This window comes from Pteropus medius, unplaced genomic scaffold (assembly GCF_902729225.1).
Source record: "Pteropus medius unplaced genomic scaffold, Ma_sr-lr_union100, whole genome shotgun sequence".
In the NCBI taxonomy this organism is placed as follows: Eukaryota; Metazoa; Chordata; class Mammalia; order Chiroptera; family Pteropodidae; genus Pteropus; species Pteropus medius.
This window is the reverse complement of record NW_024352785.1, coordinates 13,743,571-13,762,189: the sequence shown is the minus strand read 5'-3', so window position 1 is coordinate 13,762,189 and position 18,619 is coordinate 13,743,571. Positions and strand designations below refer to the sequence as shown.

The 18,619-nt window shown below is 33.6% G+C and overlaps 1 protein-coding gene across 5 annotated transcripts in view; it reads right to left on the bottom strand.

The window, feature by feature from the left end:
• Window positions 1-18,619, bottom strand: part of PRR16 (proline rich 16) — a 248,590-nt gene that overhangs the window by 64,811 nt on the left and 165,160 nt on the right. The window contains exon 3 of one of the 5 annotated variants that reach the window (XR_005649787.1): window positions 3,464-3,696. The exons of 2 other annotated variants lie outside the window; for them this stretch is intronic. The gene's annotated coding sequence lies outside the window, so the exon portion shown is untranslated. Of the gene's footprint in view, window positions 1-2,416; window positions 3,697-8,397; window positions 9,506-18,619 lie in introns of those variants that run through there. 2 more of the 5 variants (XR_005649789.1, XM_039848528.1) reach the window with 2 other exon arrangements.

Below are 18,619 nucleotides of genomic sequence, written 5' to 3'. Positions count from 1 at the left end.
AGAAATTGATTACTTTAAAAAAATAAGACATTAAATAAGGGATTTATTCTTTATAATTGTTTTCTATGATAATATATTCAAATCAAATCCTTGAGGCACTAGGAAGGTTCATGGATCATGGAAATGTATCAAACTTTTGGCCCAATGGCAGTTTTCTCATGTAACCTGGGCTTTCATACAGGAAAACTGCTTAGAAAAAGATTACTTGCTAAATCAAGGTGTATTCAAATGCTTTTTACATCACTCTTAACATATTCCTATTTATGAATTATAGAATTATATAGTTATATTCACATGCTATAAATTTAATCAATTATTAATCTAAAAACTACATCACATTAAAAAAAAACAGGATGCATGATAAAACTATTAAAAAGGGACAATTATTGAAGAGAAGGCAAGGGTCCAGCTCTGACCCACTGTGGTGCTGTGGGAACTTGGGCGAGTACCTAATGCCTTTTGGACCCAGATTTTTCATCTGTAATAGCAATGGTTTCATTGTATGAGTTTTAAGTTAAAAAACTCAAAGATTTTCTAAGGTTCTGAATTCCTATTTTCTACTTATATATTCTTGATTTTATCAGTTCTTAAATGGGAACTGCAAATGTCATAAAAATAATGTTGTCATTTACATTTAACATTTTTTGTTTACATTGAAAAAAATTATACTGTCAACCTGAAAGCATTTCTAGATTGATTAGGACATCCTTTTTCTAGCTCATGAAAGGAAACTTATGAGCATGGAGTACATATACAATGTAACTTGGTTCAAGAATATATTTTCAAGATTCTGAACATAGTCCAGATGTTAGTTATCTATGGAGCACTAGCATAGAGTCAGAAACTCATCAATAAGAGAAAATTAAAAAGACTATCCATGTGGTTGAATAAGGGCTGATGACATATAGCTTTCTCTCACCTCAAACATCCATGGGAGGGACTCTATAGAGTAACATTTCTGGCCTCTCTTTGCCAACCTCTCACACCCCCACCCCAAGAAGAAGGGTAAATTATCTCATTGGTGATCTTAGAAGAGGAAATTATCCTACTTGGCTCATCTCCCTCCTCTTTGCAGATATTTCTGCAAGCAGAAGAGGCACTCTCATCTTTTTCCTTCTGAGTACTATACAGTTTGCACCTGTAACACATGCAGGCCTTTGTCTAGCACAGCTTAGGACTAGAGGCTGAGTCCTTCCAATCCAAGAGAGATGCATTCGCAGAACTAACTATATGGCCTAGATCTCCAATATAACTTTATCAGTAATGAAAGTGACATACTGATATCCTTCTGCCGAACCTTTGTGTAAATATCAAATGTTTCCTAACATAGTTAGGTAAGGAATATACCCTAGAACCACAACATATAGAATGCTAAATACTTTATATTTTTTCGTTCATTTATTCAGTCTTCATACAACCAATATTTGAGAACTAGCAAGTGAAAAAGACAAACATGATTGCTGTTCTCACAGAGTTTATATTCAAGCAGGAGGAAACAGATGAAAACAAGTAAATAGGTAGAATAATAGCAGTTGTGGGAGGCAGAATAATGGCTCTCCAAAGATGTCCATGTCCTAATCCCAGGAATCTATGAATATGTTAGGTTATGTGAAAAAGGGAAAATAAGATTGTAGATGAAATAAAAGTTGCTAATCAAGTGACCTTAAGATGAGAAATCATTCTAGATATTCTAAGTGGGCCCAATATAACCACAAGTGTTCATTAAATGTGGAAGAGGGAAGCAGAAGAGCCAGTGTCAAAGTAGTACCATGTAAGAAACACTAAACTGGTTACTCCTTGCTTTAAAGATGAAGGAAGGGGCCATGAGGCAAGGGATGCAGGCTGCCTCTAGAAACTGGGAAAGACAAAGGAATTGTCCTCTAAAGCCTTTAGAAAGGAACACAGCCTTTCTGACTCCTTGATTTTAGTCAAGTGAAACCCATTTAAGATATCCAATCACCAGAAATATAAAATAATACATTTGTGTTGTTTTAAACCACTAAGTCTGTGGTAATGTGTTATAGCAGCAATAGACAACTAATATAGTAATAATAAATGCTATGAAGACATTTTTACTTGTAACTCCATCAAGCTTACCTGGGGTAAGGTGGGTAAGCTACTATGTATGTGGTAGTTCAGCATACTTGGCCAAGTATTTCTAACAGTAAAGCATTTAGGAAGCCCATGTGCTTTCCTGCTGGTCATATGCCCTCAAAATTATGAGTATTTTTTAATATGAAAATTAATTTTTTTAATTTTTATTTTTCACTGAGAGTTGATATTCATTATTTTATAGTAGTTTCAGGTGTACAGCATGGTGGTTAAACATTTATGTAATTTACAAAGTGATCCCCTGATTAGCCTAGTACCCACCTGGCACGATACAGTATTATTGACTATATTCTTTATGCTGTACTTCACATCTTCATGACTGTTTTGTGATAAAATGTTTTTTAAACTTTAAACATTTTGATATTTTTTCTGCCAGTAGATATATGGGCAGAGTAACTAGGCCCTGTGAGATTTTCAGTAACTGACAGTAACTTTGAGACTCCCTTAATTCTCCCGAAATGATAAAGTTAAAAGATAAGACCCTTTGTAAAATAAATTAATTGCATGCTTATAAAATGTGCCATTATACTAACTTTATTCATCCTAATTTAGTATATGTGTATGTACATATGTGTGTGCGTATATATATGTAGCTATATACATATATGCATATATATATGCATATATATACACTTTTTGAAATAATTTTCTCCCTTGGCGAAAATTCCTATATATTTCTGAGTTTTAAATTTATATGATTGTGAAGACATTATAGAAAACTGTCAATCAAATTAATTGTACCCATATAATTTCAAAAAGAAATTCTAAATATCTAACCCCATTTTTAACTGCAAATTCTATTTCATGTAGGATGTAGGAATATTTTAGCGTATGTGATGACATGTAGAAAGAAGGACCTCTGAAGGTAAGAGTGTCTATGGTCCACAAGAGTCTTCGAAGGGCCCTGATCATGACTCCCTATGGTTTTCCTCTCACATTAACATCCACCTTCTTTTACATTATCAGCCTGTTCCCTGATTACACTTGAGTTTTTTGACTCCCTGTTCAATTACCCACTGTCAAGCTTGGAAATGAAAAAAGGAACGTGATTTGACTTCAGTTAGCAATGAGGCATTAGTGAGTGTACTTGTACCACCTCTATATCCGCCCTGTGACATATGTTGCATCAAGTTCCATATACGGCTTACTTTCCACTTTTATGATAATGAAAAAAGTAGTCATAGTGCAATAACATACTAAGCTAGAAGAGTCCTGGGTTCAAGTTCTTCATGTTTAATGGAGAATTTGGCCCAAATAATCTCTGAATTCTAAAACATCTATTTCTACACCTTTTAGGGTCAAAATAATACTGGGCTTTGCTTAACAATTGAGGACCAATAGAAATTCTTACCTTTCAGACTCTCTGTAGCTGCAACATTTCCAGTACAGATCAAAACTACCTGGAATTTGGAGGCAGATAGGCTGTGAGAATTAAACTGAGATGCGTATCCAAATAAGTGATATCCAGTGTACCATTCCTTCTATAATTCTTCAAGTTGTAGTCTGTTTACTTTTGTAGTTTATTCTTCTTGAAAATTTAGAAATTATATTGTACATTTGAGGTAATCTCCTGAAAGAATAAATCTGTACAAGGAAATGTAAATTGTAAGACTTCTTCCAAGACATAGATTGAAAAAAGTTTACTGGAAAGATTTCATTTTTGTAGGGTTGTGTCTGGAATGACCTATAATGCAGACTCCACTATCAAGAGAAAAACAGTCTCCTCATTTCAAGACAGGTGTAATATTTCTAAATTACTATATGCATCCAGAAGGACCAACATAAGTTCAAAACCCTTAAATAAACCAATCTGTAACAAAGAACTGTGAATTTGAAAACAAAGCATCATCAAAATTAACGTTGTCTAAATCAGGCTATTTTCCTGGTTTTAAAATATCAAGCTAAGGTTTTATTTGGATTTTTTTTTTTTTGCGATAATAAAAATTGTTTCTTTTCAGTATAATTTTTTCCAGAAAGAGATTATATACAAACTGGATATAATTATAAGGATTTTAAAAAAGGAATGCCAAAGACTAAAAATAAATGCAGAAGATATTTTGAACAATGATAAAGTTCTTCTGTGCAAAATCTCACTGCAAGTACTGGCATCATTTGCAGATGGTCAGTTAAGAATGCTCTGAGGATACCATTATAACTTAATGCTAATATAAACTAAATGTTTGATAATGCCCATGTACCTCCTTTACTTCTGCTTCCTATGTTACCAAACTCTTAAAAATTGAAGCTGTGCATGTACATTTAGTTTAATTCTGGTCTCCTTAAGAAATACACATGCTTAATACAACACACAATAATCTTTCTTCCAGTGTTTACATTACATGATAATGGTTCCTTGTACCTCATAAAATCACAAGTGTCTCCTTTACACTTTCCATTTTATACCCCAATAACAGCATTTTTACCCTTTCTCATGTGAAGTTTACCAGAACAATGGTATATTCAAGTAAAGATGTTGTAAGATAATTTCCTGCAAGGTATTCTAAGGAAATCATTTCCTGACAATTAAAATCCAGCCAAGAGCTCATTGGTGCTGTTACAAAAGAGAATGACACTTCCGATAGAAGAAAAACAAGTAATACCATTCGATTGCAAAGCCGAGATAAATAACTGGTAGACGTGACTAGAGTACTTGACTGGGATTTTCTGAGCATTCATTTTCTGATGAATTCGTTATCCAATTTTTTTTTTAAAGGAGTTGTTTGTCTTTCATATATCCTAAGATTAAAAGTAAGGAATAATGAATGTCACTGATCACTTTTCTTATAGTAAATGAATGACTAGAAAAGGTAAAGGTATAATCCTGACAGTTACTAAATTCAAGAAAAGATTTTACTGAGGGGTAAGAGGTGCCTTTTATTGTTATCAGAAAACCTGAAAACACAGATGGTTGTCATTTGACAAATAAAAATCAAGACTAACATTATTAAAGTAAACAATGTCAAATATTTTCATGGATGCTAATACTATGCAGAGAAACATGTTTTCTTCCATTCTTAGAAGTTAAAAACTGATCAGTAACCAATTGGGAAGATTTCATTCTGGCTAAGCCATGGGTTGTGATCTGCCATATCAATCTGAGCCTGCTGAAACTTTCCTAGCTGTCAAGCTTAACTCTGACATACAACAGATATGCCCCTTATCCTTCGGAGTCCCTGACAACTGTTCCAGATCTTGTTTCTCTTGAGATTTTAACAAAAGAAACTTCCTTTATTAATAGCCAAATTTCTTTAACTTTGCTTTTCTTCTTCCACTTATCTAAAATGGTACCTTAACTCATAAATACTACAAATAAATTTCATTTAACAGGAAAACATGAAGATTTCCTAAAGTTGTTTCGCAAATATCTTAAGAGAATCCTCTGCAGCCTGTAAAAGCCTTTATCAGAAATAAGAAAATTAGCAGGCAGACAGACTAAATGGCTCATGCCCTAAAGTTGCATCTGCTTTTGTTAGTGAATATTCAAATTGTTGAAAACTATAGAACATATAGTATACAACAGTTTTACATGAACAAAACATTTTTAGAAATAACCTATCCCTTAAGGAACTGGAAAGCTTTAGGAAAATAATTAAGAACTTACTCTTTGAATCTTTTTATGTGGCCAGCGTTCTCTACTTGCCTGGGAATTTTACAAGGATGAAGCTTAATGAGTAGTTCATAGGTTTTGGATCAGATCAGAGTTATGGTCAAGTCACAACTCTGTCAATGAATAGCTGAGAGACCTAGGGCAAGTAAAGGTAACCTCTCCAAACTTGTCTCTTAGTAACAAGGAAAATAACATTTACCTTAAAGGTGATCAAGAGAGCCTTCATATTCTCCTCAAGCTTGACTTAAATGTTAGAATTTTTCCTCACTATAGGCCTCTCTTTTCTTAGAAATTTACTTTAGAAAGCCCTCGATTTCTAAATTCTTTCTCAGACCTTTGAAATATAAATCTTCTCTCAGCTTCTTCCCACTTTTACAACCCAGGAATGTTTCTCAACCTGGAGTCATCCTTTTGAAATGTGGTCATCAGGAAAGCTAGCACTCCTGACCCACCTCCCAATCTCTGAGGGAGGGGAGGAGACTAATTTCCATAAGCACCAATTAGCAAAAACAGATGACCCAATTCTGCTGGTCAACCTCTGCAGCTGTAGGTGCTTTCCATTACCTCACCACAGGGTAAAAAACTCTCCTGCCTTTTGTTTCAACTGAGTTGAGTTCAGTCTTTTTTCCCTTATTGCAGTAGTCTTGACCTATATTGTAATCTTCTTGAGTTAAGTCATTCCTCCCTGTTTAAGCCATCTGGTGCTAGTTTTCTTTGACAAGAGTTGTTACAAGGATTAAATAAAATAGCATATATAAAATACCAAATATTGCATATATTTGCTTAGTAAATAGTTGCTTAGTAAAAGTTTTCTCCATCTCCCTCTCTTTCAAAGCACACTATCCTCCGAATAAATTTCCCTGGAAATCCCAAATGCCTCTTTTCAAAGATCAGGTACAGTGGTATGAAATGGCAGTTAAACAACTTCTTTTCTTTTTTTATCTTTTTTTCTGGAAGAACAGACTCAAGGAATCTAACAGCAAGTTCTATTTCCAGCATCTGCTGAGCTGGCTTGAATGGTCTGCACATTAGCGCCAATAACAATGATGGGGCTTTGACAGCTGAATCCTGGCCAGAGGACACAGGTCTCCAGCCCAAATACAGCGCCATCCATACCAGATTTCAAGCAGTGAGGGCAAATATTACGTTCCCAAAGCCAAATTGCAGGTTTCCTCTTTGGGAGTTGATAATATCATGAAACAAAAATATCAGGGTCATAACATCAGAAAGCACAGAGATGACATGTTCAAAGCAACAGCAAATGTAAAATCTCAAAGTCCATTTTAGTCCAAATATGCTCCAGAGTTAAAACAAATTTTCTCCCAAGTCACTCCCTCTCTATGAAAATAATAAAATGTAAGTCACTCTCAGCTTGATTTTCATGAATATTAAAATGGTCTCTTCTCTTTTTATTCTTTAGTACGATTACTCCTAAGACAGTCTGGAACCATTTTTATACCCATTTAAATTAGGTTATATTCCTCTGAACTTTGCTACATGACTTCTAAAGGTGAATAATAAAAGAACAATATGGATTTTTGAATAAAAGTAATGAAGTGTTTTTTCAAAGGTGTCTTTTCTATTATGCAATAAGCAATCGATGACATATGAGGATCTTCTCCATTGGAGTACTTCAAAATTTTTTTTAGACTGAGATATTGTACAACTTTTCTCTACCTGCATCATTCCATGACAGGCTCCACTTCATGTATATTCACTGGCAATATTTATTTCTAAGAGTAATTACCAAAAATCAGAAAAGGGCACTATAAATTATCTAAAATTGTTGCTATCTTTAATATTTTATATAGAATTGAATACTTTTAATGATTGTATGTCCTTGTTGTTAGCTATATCCCATATGTCAAATATGAGTTTTATTTCCTTAGTCAAAGAGCATGAAAACAAAGGATTAAAGAAAATTGAAGTTTGTTAAAGCTAGTGTGGAGATATATGCCGATTATAAAGAATAAACATAATAGAATATATAATCTTGAAGAGGTTATGAAGAATATAATTCTTCTAAACATTGAAAATTGACTTCCACTTCCTACAGAAAAACAAAATAGACATTTAAAGTTTGTTTACATTTTAGTGGAAAATATCAAGGTATGTATGAGTTTATTATAATTAATCAACATGACTTGTATAAAGTAGAATTTGAGAGAGGCCATGAAGAATATAAAATTTCTAACAATGCACCTTCAGCAAATGTGAATAACTGCTGACTAATAATGAATTATTGTCATAAAAATTAAAATAATATTCTATACTCATAATCAGTTTAGAATTACTAATCTCTAAGTACATTACTGATAAGCAGTACTCTCATAATGCACACAACTCAACTTTTGACCTTTGCCACAATTTAATAAGCAATTTTACATTTCGCTTTTTAAAACAGACATCGACCCAGTGAATTACAGAAACTTTGACTGGTAAGGTAATAAATACACAGAAGGCATATATTCCCCACTATAAATTTACCTTAAATGGATCTCTAGCTCAGGAACTAATTCCTTCTTTTTAGATACTGTATTAACCAAAACAAAATTTTAATGCTCCACATAAACTCTTCAAAATATAGATTTCCAAGTACATTCCTCTCTCTTGATCATACGGGAAAAGGAAGATGTAAGTACTGCAATTAGAAAGAAATACTATCAGATGTATCATTCTCTGTATACTATTATTTAGTAGTTCATAATCATGCTGATATCTTAGAATCACCTGAGTTATGTTTGGGCCCACATGAAGCGATTCTGATTTAACTGGTCCAGGATGGGGCTCAGGGTGTAAATCTTTCCAGGTGATTCTAATGTTTAGATAGCATCGAGATCCACATTGGTATATTAGGAAAGCAAAGGAATAGACTCAAGAGATCTAAAATATTCTTCAGCCGTGGTACTCTAGTTTCTATATCATAAAATGCTAAGAATTTTTTGAACATATATTCTCAGATTCCTTCAGTTTCTCCATTTGGAAAATAAAATCAGGTTCTCTTTGGAGCAATTAACACCATTTTTTTATGGAAACTTTGCACCCTTTCAGATTTGCATCATACCCCTAGGCCAGTAAAGAATGGTAAAGAGAACCTCAAGCCAATGGAATCAGTTTCCCACACTCACAGAAATCCTGGCCCCCATCTCTGCCTAGTTCCAAAATCCAATGGAAATCCTGCTTTTCATGTGTTACCGTACACTTAGAATCTACAAGTGTATTTTATTCTTCTCCACCATCTTCACTGGTGTTTGTTTCCCATTTCCCCCTTTTAAGATGCTGTTTTCCTACAAAATTCATAAAGGAATGTGAGAACCTGTGTCCTTATATTAGCTTCTTTATCTGAATTTTGACAGTGAAAACAAAACAAAACACAGTTCTGTGTTTCCTTATATAACCTCAAGTGAATCGTCATTATCTAACTCATTATTGAAAAGTTCCAAAGATACCTTAAGGTAGTACAGTGGGTCTTCAGACAACTTTGTTTCGTTCAACGTTGTTTTCTTATAACATTGATGAGAAAAAAAAGAAAAAAAATCAAGGGCCATGGTCTGTATGAGTTTGCACGTTCTCCCTATGTCTACATGGGTTTCTCTGGGGACTCTGGTTTCCTCCTGTATCCCAAAAATGTACGTGCATGTGAGGCAAATGTGCATGTCTAAACTGTTCCAGTCTGAGTGAGGGTGGGTATGTAGGAATGTGCCCTGAGATAGAGGGTATCCTGTCCAGGGTTGGGTCCCACCTGGCACCCTGAGCTGTCAGGATCGGCTCCAACCACCGGCAACACTGAAAAGAAATAAGCAGGTTGGAAAATAAGTATCTTACTATTATTATTCATCTTTCTTAAATGTATGTATAGCTCACATTTATTTTAATGTTTAATATTAGAAGTGTCTATTTAGAAGATTGGTGATGTTTTTGTGACCAGAAATATGCCGTAGGAACTTAACTGTTGTTTATATCAATTAGCCTATGGTAAAATTGGTTTTGTCATACGTATTTTGGTTAAAGTTGCAACTTTCAAGAAATTCTCGAGACAGTAAGCGAAGACTTACTGTAGCAACTGCCAAATCCAATTTCATTGCTCTGTTCTTTAAAGGACTAGTGTGTTTCAAGTAATCAGCAGCTATTTATATCAGCTTATAGGTTGCAAGAAATCCAAGATCACTTCCTTCATTTTATGGGTTAGGAAATTTACGAGGACTAACCTTTATAACTGTAAGCGACGTAAATGTCACACTTTTAAACTATCAATAAAGAAACACATACACACTGAACCAAAGATATAAAAATAGTCTTTGCAAATCTTCCTCTAATCTTCCCAAACACTGCAAGGAAAAATACATTAAATAAGAGCAATAGAAAAAGATATGAGAATAGGAAATGATAATCAATAAACACTTTGTTGTTCATTCTGTGAATTCAGACAACAAATACACATTGAGATGGATGCTGTAGCTCTGTGAGAGTGATTTTATCAAGCACACTAGAGAGAATGTCCCGTACTCAGTTCGTATGGTAGACACTCAGGAAATAAAACAATGTGAGGCTTCAGCTTAGGAAATAAATTTGATACAAATGCTGAACATAACAATGGGAAACTAATTAGAATTTTCTCAATGGGAAGAAAACTCATATAACTTTGTGTATTTATTAGAATAATGGAGACGGGTTTAGGGTGGTTTAATAGAACGTCATCTGATTCCAGTTGAAAATTGTATTTACTTCTTTTATCTTTGAATCAGGCACTGCGGTCCTTGCCAGTAGGAAGTACTCCTTCTTCACGCATTTACATCATGATAGTGATTTGGACAGAATTTAGGATGAGACAGAGCTTAAATGTATGCAATCAAAAGACTAAATATAAGCTTAACTAAAAGCCTCCTTCTCAAGAGAACAATTATAGGCAGACCTGTCTCTTAGAAACCCCTCTTATCAGCTGCAGCCTTATCCTCAGAAGGAAAAACTGCTTTTCCCCATATTGTTAAAGTACAGTGTAACCTTAAATTAAAAATAAAAACATGTAAAAGAGTTACATGTTATATAACTTTAGTCTGTGGTGGAAAGTATAACTAAACATTCATGTATTCAGTAGAAAATTTCAATTGCTTATTTATTTCAATTTTCTTTTCACTTCCCTTCTTTCCACCTAGCACTTTCTGCATATGTGTCAGCACTTTAGATTATTAGCTCATATTTTCTTGCTTATTTCTTCTTCTCTGCCAAGATTCTGACTCTCACGCACCAATATGTAGCAATATGTCTTCTATGGGAACTGCTTGTTTTAAGTTAATAGGAATAAATTTTATATCAAGTGAAGAAACTTACATTTCTGTATATGAATTTGCAAGAGTTTATTTGTCTTAGTATGAGGTTGATTTTCTAGCCTATTAAGTAAAGGGACTTGAGTCAATCATTAGGCTTCTACTCTAAAACATTATGATTTTTGCCAGTGGATAAATGACTGCTTTATATAATATCACTAATTTAATAGAAGATATACTTAAATTTATACACAATTAAATTTAATTACTAGTTGGCTTTTTTTTAATATTGATTTTTATGTTTTGTTTTTAGAAATTTTACCTGTGTTGTATCCATTTTACCACTGTGGTGTTTCTTAAATTTTCTTTTCTTTTATTGATTGATTGATTAATTAGGAAAGGTTTTGGCTAAATGGTGGAAATTTACAGAGCAGGATTTACAAAACCATAACAGAAAGGAGAAATTATTTCATGCTGGGGCCACATGTCCAAGGGGAGTTGTGGCAATAGGAAGAGAGGCATGTGAGGGGTTAGTAGTTTAGACTGCTGGGCTGGCTCCGTCTTATCAGTGTTGGTCTCCCTAGATTAAGAGGTTACAAAAGTAGCCTTGAAAGAGTCTTTGTTAGCACAGCTAAATTCAGAGTTAAGAATTTTAAATAGCATATTATCCTGAGCCTTCAAAATTTCTGGGCTGAGATAAAATGTTAAAAGGAAAATTTCTCTGTTGGATGTCTATAGAATGAAGTGGAAGCTCAGGCAAGAGGTCTATGACCTGGCAGGTGGCAAATGTAACATGAGAATTGAGAGGATAAAAGCCTCTCTGAGGAGAGCGTCATTGGTAATGACATTACAAGTAAAAAAAAAAAAAAAATTGGCAAAAATTTTAAATTACTTGAGTAAAAAGAACAAGGGAGATGCAAAAGTTAAATACAGGTAAAAGTTGTAGCTTCGACGATCAGAAGAATTACTGGGAAGCTCCTTATATAAAGGAGCTGTTTTTAATATTAATTCTCTGCAAGACTGATAGTAAGTCCAATCAGAAAAAGAAATCTATTAAAAAAACAGAACGTCAGCATTGTATTTCAAATGTCAAGCAAAATACAGTCATTATCTGATACAACTCTGAAGTTTTAAAAATGAGATAAAATAAATTTAAATATTCTGTTTTGTCCTAAAGAGTATAAATTAGTAGAAAATAATGGTTCAGGATAATAATTTTGGATGTTATTAGCAAATTCTTTTCTTATACTTTGAACAAACACTTTTAAAAGATTTACAAAGGCCTATTGGTATTAGACTTTAGTTGGACAAATTATATTCTAAATGGATTTACTTATATGCTATTAATATTATCATAAATTAAAATTAAGCTACACTTGTCAAAATGGTTTAATAGACTGCGCTTACTGTCACAGTCACCTTACATTTCTATCATGTTCATTTTCTGACTTGCTAATTCACAGAATTTAATAAACCAAAGATGAGATATCTATATATAAACTGGCAAGATTCTAAGAAAATCGTTATGCTTACTTGATAACAGTAACTGCAAAAACATCTAAGTAAATTAATTACTTTAAAAAAATAGACAAATACAATATCATTAGCATTAACCTAGGCAAATACGAATCAACCCACTAGATTAACAAGGAATATGGGTAATTTGGCAAGAAGTATCAGGAATTGATGACAATGATTTGCATTTGTTTGAGGTTTTACAGTTTGTAAAGTACTTACACATTCATAAAATCATTAAGGCCTTATAACAATATGTTGGAAGGTGGTACCCTCTAGAGGAGAAACACAGAGTAAAATGTTAAGGGACTGGGTGGTAGTAGAGCATGGTTAAGTGTATCAATATCAATGTTACTATAGTAGAAATACAATGTGTTAAACTGGGCAATTTGGGTAACAAGTACAGAACCAAGAATTTGTTCAAGAATAGACAAAATAAAGCAAGGAAAATGCACATCATTTCTATTTTTGTGACCACAGAGAGACATGAGCTGAAAAGGAGTTGGCGTCTGAGCAACTAAATGAAGCAGAAGATAAGACTGAGCTGACATATGTGTGTAACTCACTCTGTGTCAGCGGAAGAGCTTTTATTCCAAACAAATAACATAATAAAATGCAAAACAAAAACATAGAGTAAATAGTAATTAGCTACATTGCTATATACAGTTTACTTAGCTCCAACCTAGAAATGCTATAAGGAAGAGTTTGGGAAGTGTTTCTGACATATGCAAAGAATGAGGTAGAATAATTTAGTGATTCTGCCTATTCAATAACTCTGAAGGCTTCAGACTTGTCAAATCCTGAAATTGCCTATCCTTGTTGCTTCATCCATCTTAACTTTCAGCATTGCCGCCTAGAAAAAAGCTGAAGTTTATAGTCCTGATGCCTTAGAGGTACATTTAGGGGTTGTGCAATTGCAGTATCTTTCTTCTGGTATTACTCTCCTCGCCCCTTACATGTAAAGGAGGAGTGGGTGAGCCCGGAATATACAAGGGGAGGAGAGGAATGACTCAAGGGTCCTGTTAAGTAGGAAAGAATGGCACCATTACCTTCCTTTTAAAGCCAGCCCCAGAACTGGTTAAGCAATTTGAGCACAGACACTTAGGAGTTAGGAAAATCGAGACTCAAATCCAGGCCTTCTGGTTTCAAATTTATGTTTTTATCCTAATACACTACCATCTAAATTAATATCATAAATACACGTCATAATTTACACCATCAATAGCATAAATTTCCATAATTTTCATATTTCTTTGACTATTCTGGATAAATAAGTGTTTTCAAATTAGGTTTATCTATCCTTATAGGGATAATTATTCATATAGTAACCTAATATACTTGAAAAAAATTTTTAATTAGACATTCGACTAGTGAAAATATAGCATGCAATTCTAAAATGTTGAACTACAAAATGTAGGTTGGTGAGTATCCTCATACAGAATGCAAATAAAGTAAGTAAAGTCTGTCATAGAACTCATCTCTCATCTTAGTAAATGTCAATTCCCTTTACCAAGGTATATTCATATTATACACACACCAAAAAATGTCCCCTTTAAATAGTGATGCCATGACTGATGCAAAACCATATGTGGATCTCCTTTCTTTTCTGGGCACATGGCGGCGACAAATACAGACATGTGCACATGACTAGTTTTGACCAATGATGTGTATATGGGCCAAGGTAAAAAACACCCGGAAGAGTCTCCAGTCGTCCCCTCCTCTGTTGTGGCAGCCCTGGAAGAAGACACTTGAGTAGATGGCAGTTCCACAAAATAACACAGCCTGTGTTGCTGAATGACTGTCTGAGAGACTCCTGCCCTGCACAGTGTCCTGGCCTCAGGGTGAACTTGGAGGGAGCAAGGACTAACTTGGATGCCTCTGAGATAGCGGAGTTGTTTGCTACTGCAGCATAGTCCAGCCTATCTTGACTTAAACAGAAAAATACTTTTTTTTCTCCTATTTTATATCTTCCAATAACTTCTTCAGGCAAGTTTCAGTGAAACGACTTTCAGCTCTAAGATGGCCCATACACCATGCAGGTGTTGAGCTTTAGGCATTTCTGAAAGGCAGAGAAGAACTTGGGCTGTGGAAGCTGCCTACCTGCCTGCCTGCCTACTTACCTGCATTATAATTCTCGTTTGTCCACTTCGTGCCTCTATGACCTTGGGCAGAAAGTCATATAACGGGGATAATAATAGTGTCTAAGACATTGGGTTGTTATGAGGGAAAAAGAATGGTATGAGAAAAAAATAACGCATAAAACATGTAGAAGAGTGTTTGGCATAAGTAAGCCTTTAATAAGGGTTAGATAGCATGTCTTGTCACCAACTCTAACCCACTTGAGGGCACACATTGTTTTATTTAACTGGTCCAAAATTCCCTTTGGTGATTAGGAGAATTACAACTACATTATCAAAGTGTGGAAAATCATTCCTACAGTCTAACAACAAAAGGATGGAAATGCTTTTATTAGAGGCTCTAATGCACTGGTGTTTTAGTGGTTCAACAGAGTTGATCTATTGCTTTTTTTAGCTGTAGGGGTCAATGTTAAATAGATGAAATTCACAAATGTAATGCCAGTAATGGAAGTGACACATTCAGGGTCAAATGGCATTAATACTATGAAATTAGAACTTCTTAGGGAAAGAAACTAAAATAACAGACAGCCTTTGAACTTATAGAAAAAAACCTGAACGGTGAAGCCCCTAGTATAATACACAGGAAAACGAGGCTTGCATTATTCAGCAGCTCATTCATTGTAGACGGTAACTAAATTGCCTAAAATCACTTTCATATTCTGCAAAGATCAAACATATTAAGAATGTCAAAACAACATTAGGTAACCCTTTTCAAACGTCAAAATAACTGCTAAGAATAAAGAAAAAATTTGCAAAGTTCAGGGCTATGAAGAACACAATTACATGGTGATGTAGTGGAGAAATATTATGAGGAGTCATACTGGCACTCAAATGCCAACCCAGTCACTTACTAAAGGGTTGATTTTGGTAAAATACTGAAACTGAGATCCTGGATTTCTTCACTTGTAAATCAGGATATTAAAAATATTTTACACATTTATATGAGACTTAGAGAAACTATGTAAAGAAATTCTAAGAAACTTATGTAATTTCATAAAGCAGTTAATAATATTAGCCTCTCTTCGGTCAGTCTAGAAGTCATAAATTATAAGCAATATTTCCTCCTTATTTGGCCTTTGCACAATTCTATACCCTATATTGATTTAACTACATTTTAGAGAGGTTTATTTGCAAAGCTTCTTTATGTTACACTTTAGTTTTTCAAAAAAGAACATAATGATAAATCCTAGTGCTTCCAATGAAATGGCACCCTGCATAATTGCAGCTCCACTAAGATGTGGCTAACTGCAGTTTTATGTTCAACACTGCTGTGCGCCCTAATGGTAGTATCACATCTGTCATTATTTTAGAATCAGGCAACTTGAACAATTCTAGAACTCCAAAATGTTTAGCCTAAAAATGTTAATACAGTGTCAAACTGACCCAGAAAACATCATGTGATTTTCTGATAGTGTCTGTTAATCATTGGAGTCTGTGCACTTTACCTAATTATGTGATATGGATTTTTATTGCTCATAAATCACTTCCTTAGAAATCATTGGTATGCACTGATGTACATTACAATGCAATCTCTTGCTACAAATTTGATTGCACATTATAGCAAAATGTGCTACTAACAGTGAATTGGGAGAAAGAAACTGAAGCAGGACAATTACAACACTTGACATTGTGTTATCAAATATTCCATGGATTTAGTCACGGCAGTGATTCATGACTTGATTACACCAGTCCCAGTGCAATTACATGTGAAATTACTCAGGCTTTTCTTCAGGGAGCATCCAAAAAGAGCTATAATTAGAGCCTGTAGATAAAAGGTCTTGCATAGTCTCGAAGGCTATGTGTAGGTGCTGCTCTAGGTTATGTTAAAAGCAACTCAACTACTGATCTGTCCGAAAAAATCTGTATAATATAGTGCCTTATTCCTTTATTCATTAAGTAATTAGATGTAGATATAACTCAAACACAAGTTTTTTTTTAGGTTAATGAAACCACTTCAGTTAATAGCCAACTCACTTTTTTTTTTCTAGAATATATTAAACTAATGAGGGATGGTATAAATATAATAATATCAAATGGGAAGAGTGGGAAATTTTCGTATGCTCTGTATTTTCCAGAAGATATTTTATATTTAGCTTAACCATGACCTAAAAATATCAGTTTTATTTTCTTTTAGAATGACTATATCTACTGGGAGATAGAATTTTGCTCAATTTTTATTTTCTTTTAGTCTTTTATCAGTAGGGATACAATAACCTTCTCATTACAAAAATGGACAATCTTTGTTTAAATTAGCATGACAAAAACCTTTCCTTTCCTAAAATTTAATGAATGGATACATTTTAAAATATATATATTCTATCTTACATTAAAAATGGATATTTTCATAAGCAGTATTACTATTTTGCATTTTATAGAAACATCACTTCAAAGGAGTGTAGAGGCTAGCTCTGTGTACACTACTCTGTGTGAATAAGAGTGTTCAAGTACATATCGTGGAAGAAAAACTACCTTAATGATTTGAAGAAAGCATTCCTACTTTGGCATCTTCAGGAAGAGGAAATATATACCATGTTTTATGATAATTTAATGGATGATATGCAGAGCTTGCACTTCAGAATTTAAATTTTGAAAGCAACGTTGGCTGATTACAAAAACTACACTGCCACTTATAAAACTTTAATTACAAGATTCCAGATGCATATTATGATGCTCTATGTTAACTGCTTTTCATGTTTTACAAATTTATATGTATTTTAAAGATATAATTAAGTTCCAGTGAATGTTGCTAAATTATCAGTTAGGAAAAAAAAAACCAAAACACTATAGCCCAATAAATTCCATACATTAATGAAAAAAAAAGGTAACATATGGAGCAAATAAACTTAAAAGTCCTAACACTGCTATAATCTAACATTTAATGTCGATTACATAATAGATAAACTGTGTAAGAGGCCAATAACTATAACTTTTTTAGGTTGGGAATAACTCAGTTTTCTAGGCCAGCAGTTACTTATAAATGTGTTAAATAAAAACAGGTATTGTAGTTTTGGACATATGTTAGAAATAAAACTTAAAAAAGATGGTCTTTCATGGGATAGTTTGTCTATACTTTGAGGCAGAGTTGGATTTGAACCTCGGAAGCTGTGTTGAGGCATCTGGCTCAATGTCCTTATTCAACCAGCTTGAATTATTTAACTTATTCAACTGCTTTATTGCAGATAAGTTGTCTACTCTGTGGATGATTTGTTGTAGCTAAGAAGCTTTATGTTGAGATCCAGGTTGGCTCCCAGATATCAGTGGATTCAATGTCTGAAACTATAAGGTAATTCTTAGGTCACAGTAACTGGCTGAGGAAGGAAGATGGACCGAAGAGATAAAACTGCATGTCTTCTAAGACGATTTATAACATCAAAAGGTCTAACACTGGATAAACATTTGAAAAGAAGTAATTATTTAAATCTAGAAAGATAATGAAACCCCGGGTTTATATATCAAGCTAAATGGATTAATTAAAAAGTTAAGAATATATTATTTTGGTATTCAATAATCAATTATTTGTTTACTTAACTCATATTTACTAAACATACTGATCACACAATTAATAAATTTTAATTATGGTCTTTCTTGATTATGGGTTTTATGTTTTGTCACTTTCTGAAAAATTCAATTTATTCTATTTGCTTTATTTTCATGTCCAACACACACAGAACAAAAATCATGCTGAGTAAATTTTTACCATGACATCCTCTATTATTTTTACTGTTTTGATTGTTCCTTTAAAAAATAAAGCCTATTATTTTTCTGTCATGCTGCCTAAAATATCATCTTTTAACAGGAAGTTATTTAAAAATAAAATTCCAAATTACCATTATATAGCTTGAAAAAGGCAACAAAGAAATATGGCTAAAGACTACCCCCCTTGTAGCAACAAAAATTAAAGTTTAAAGATCAAAAGCCACATAGTCAAAAGATTACAGTACTCTTAATTAAGATTGCAATAAACAAATTTCAACAAAGATGAT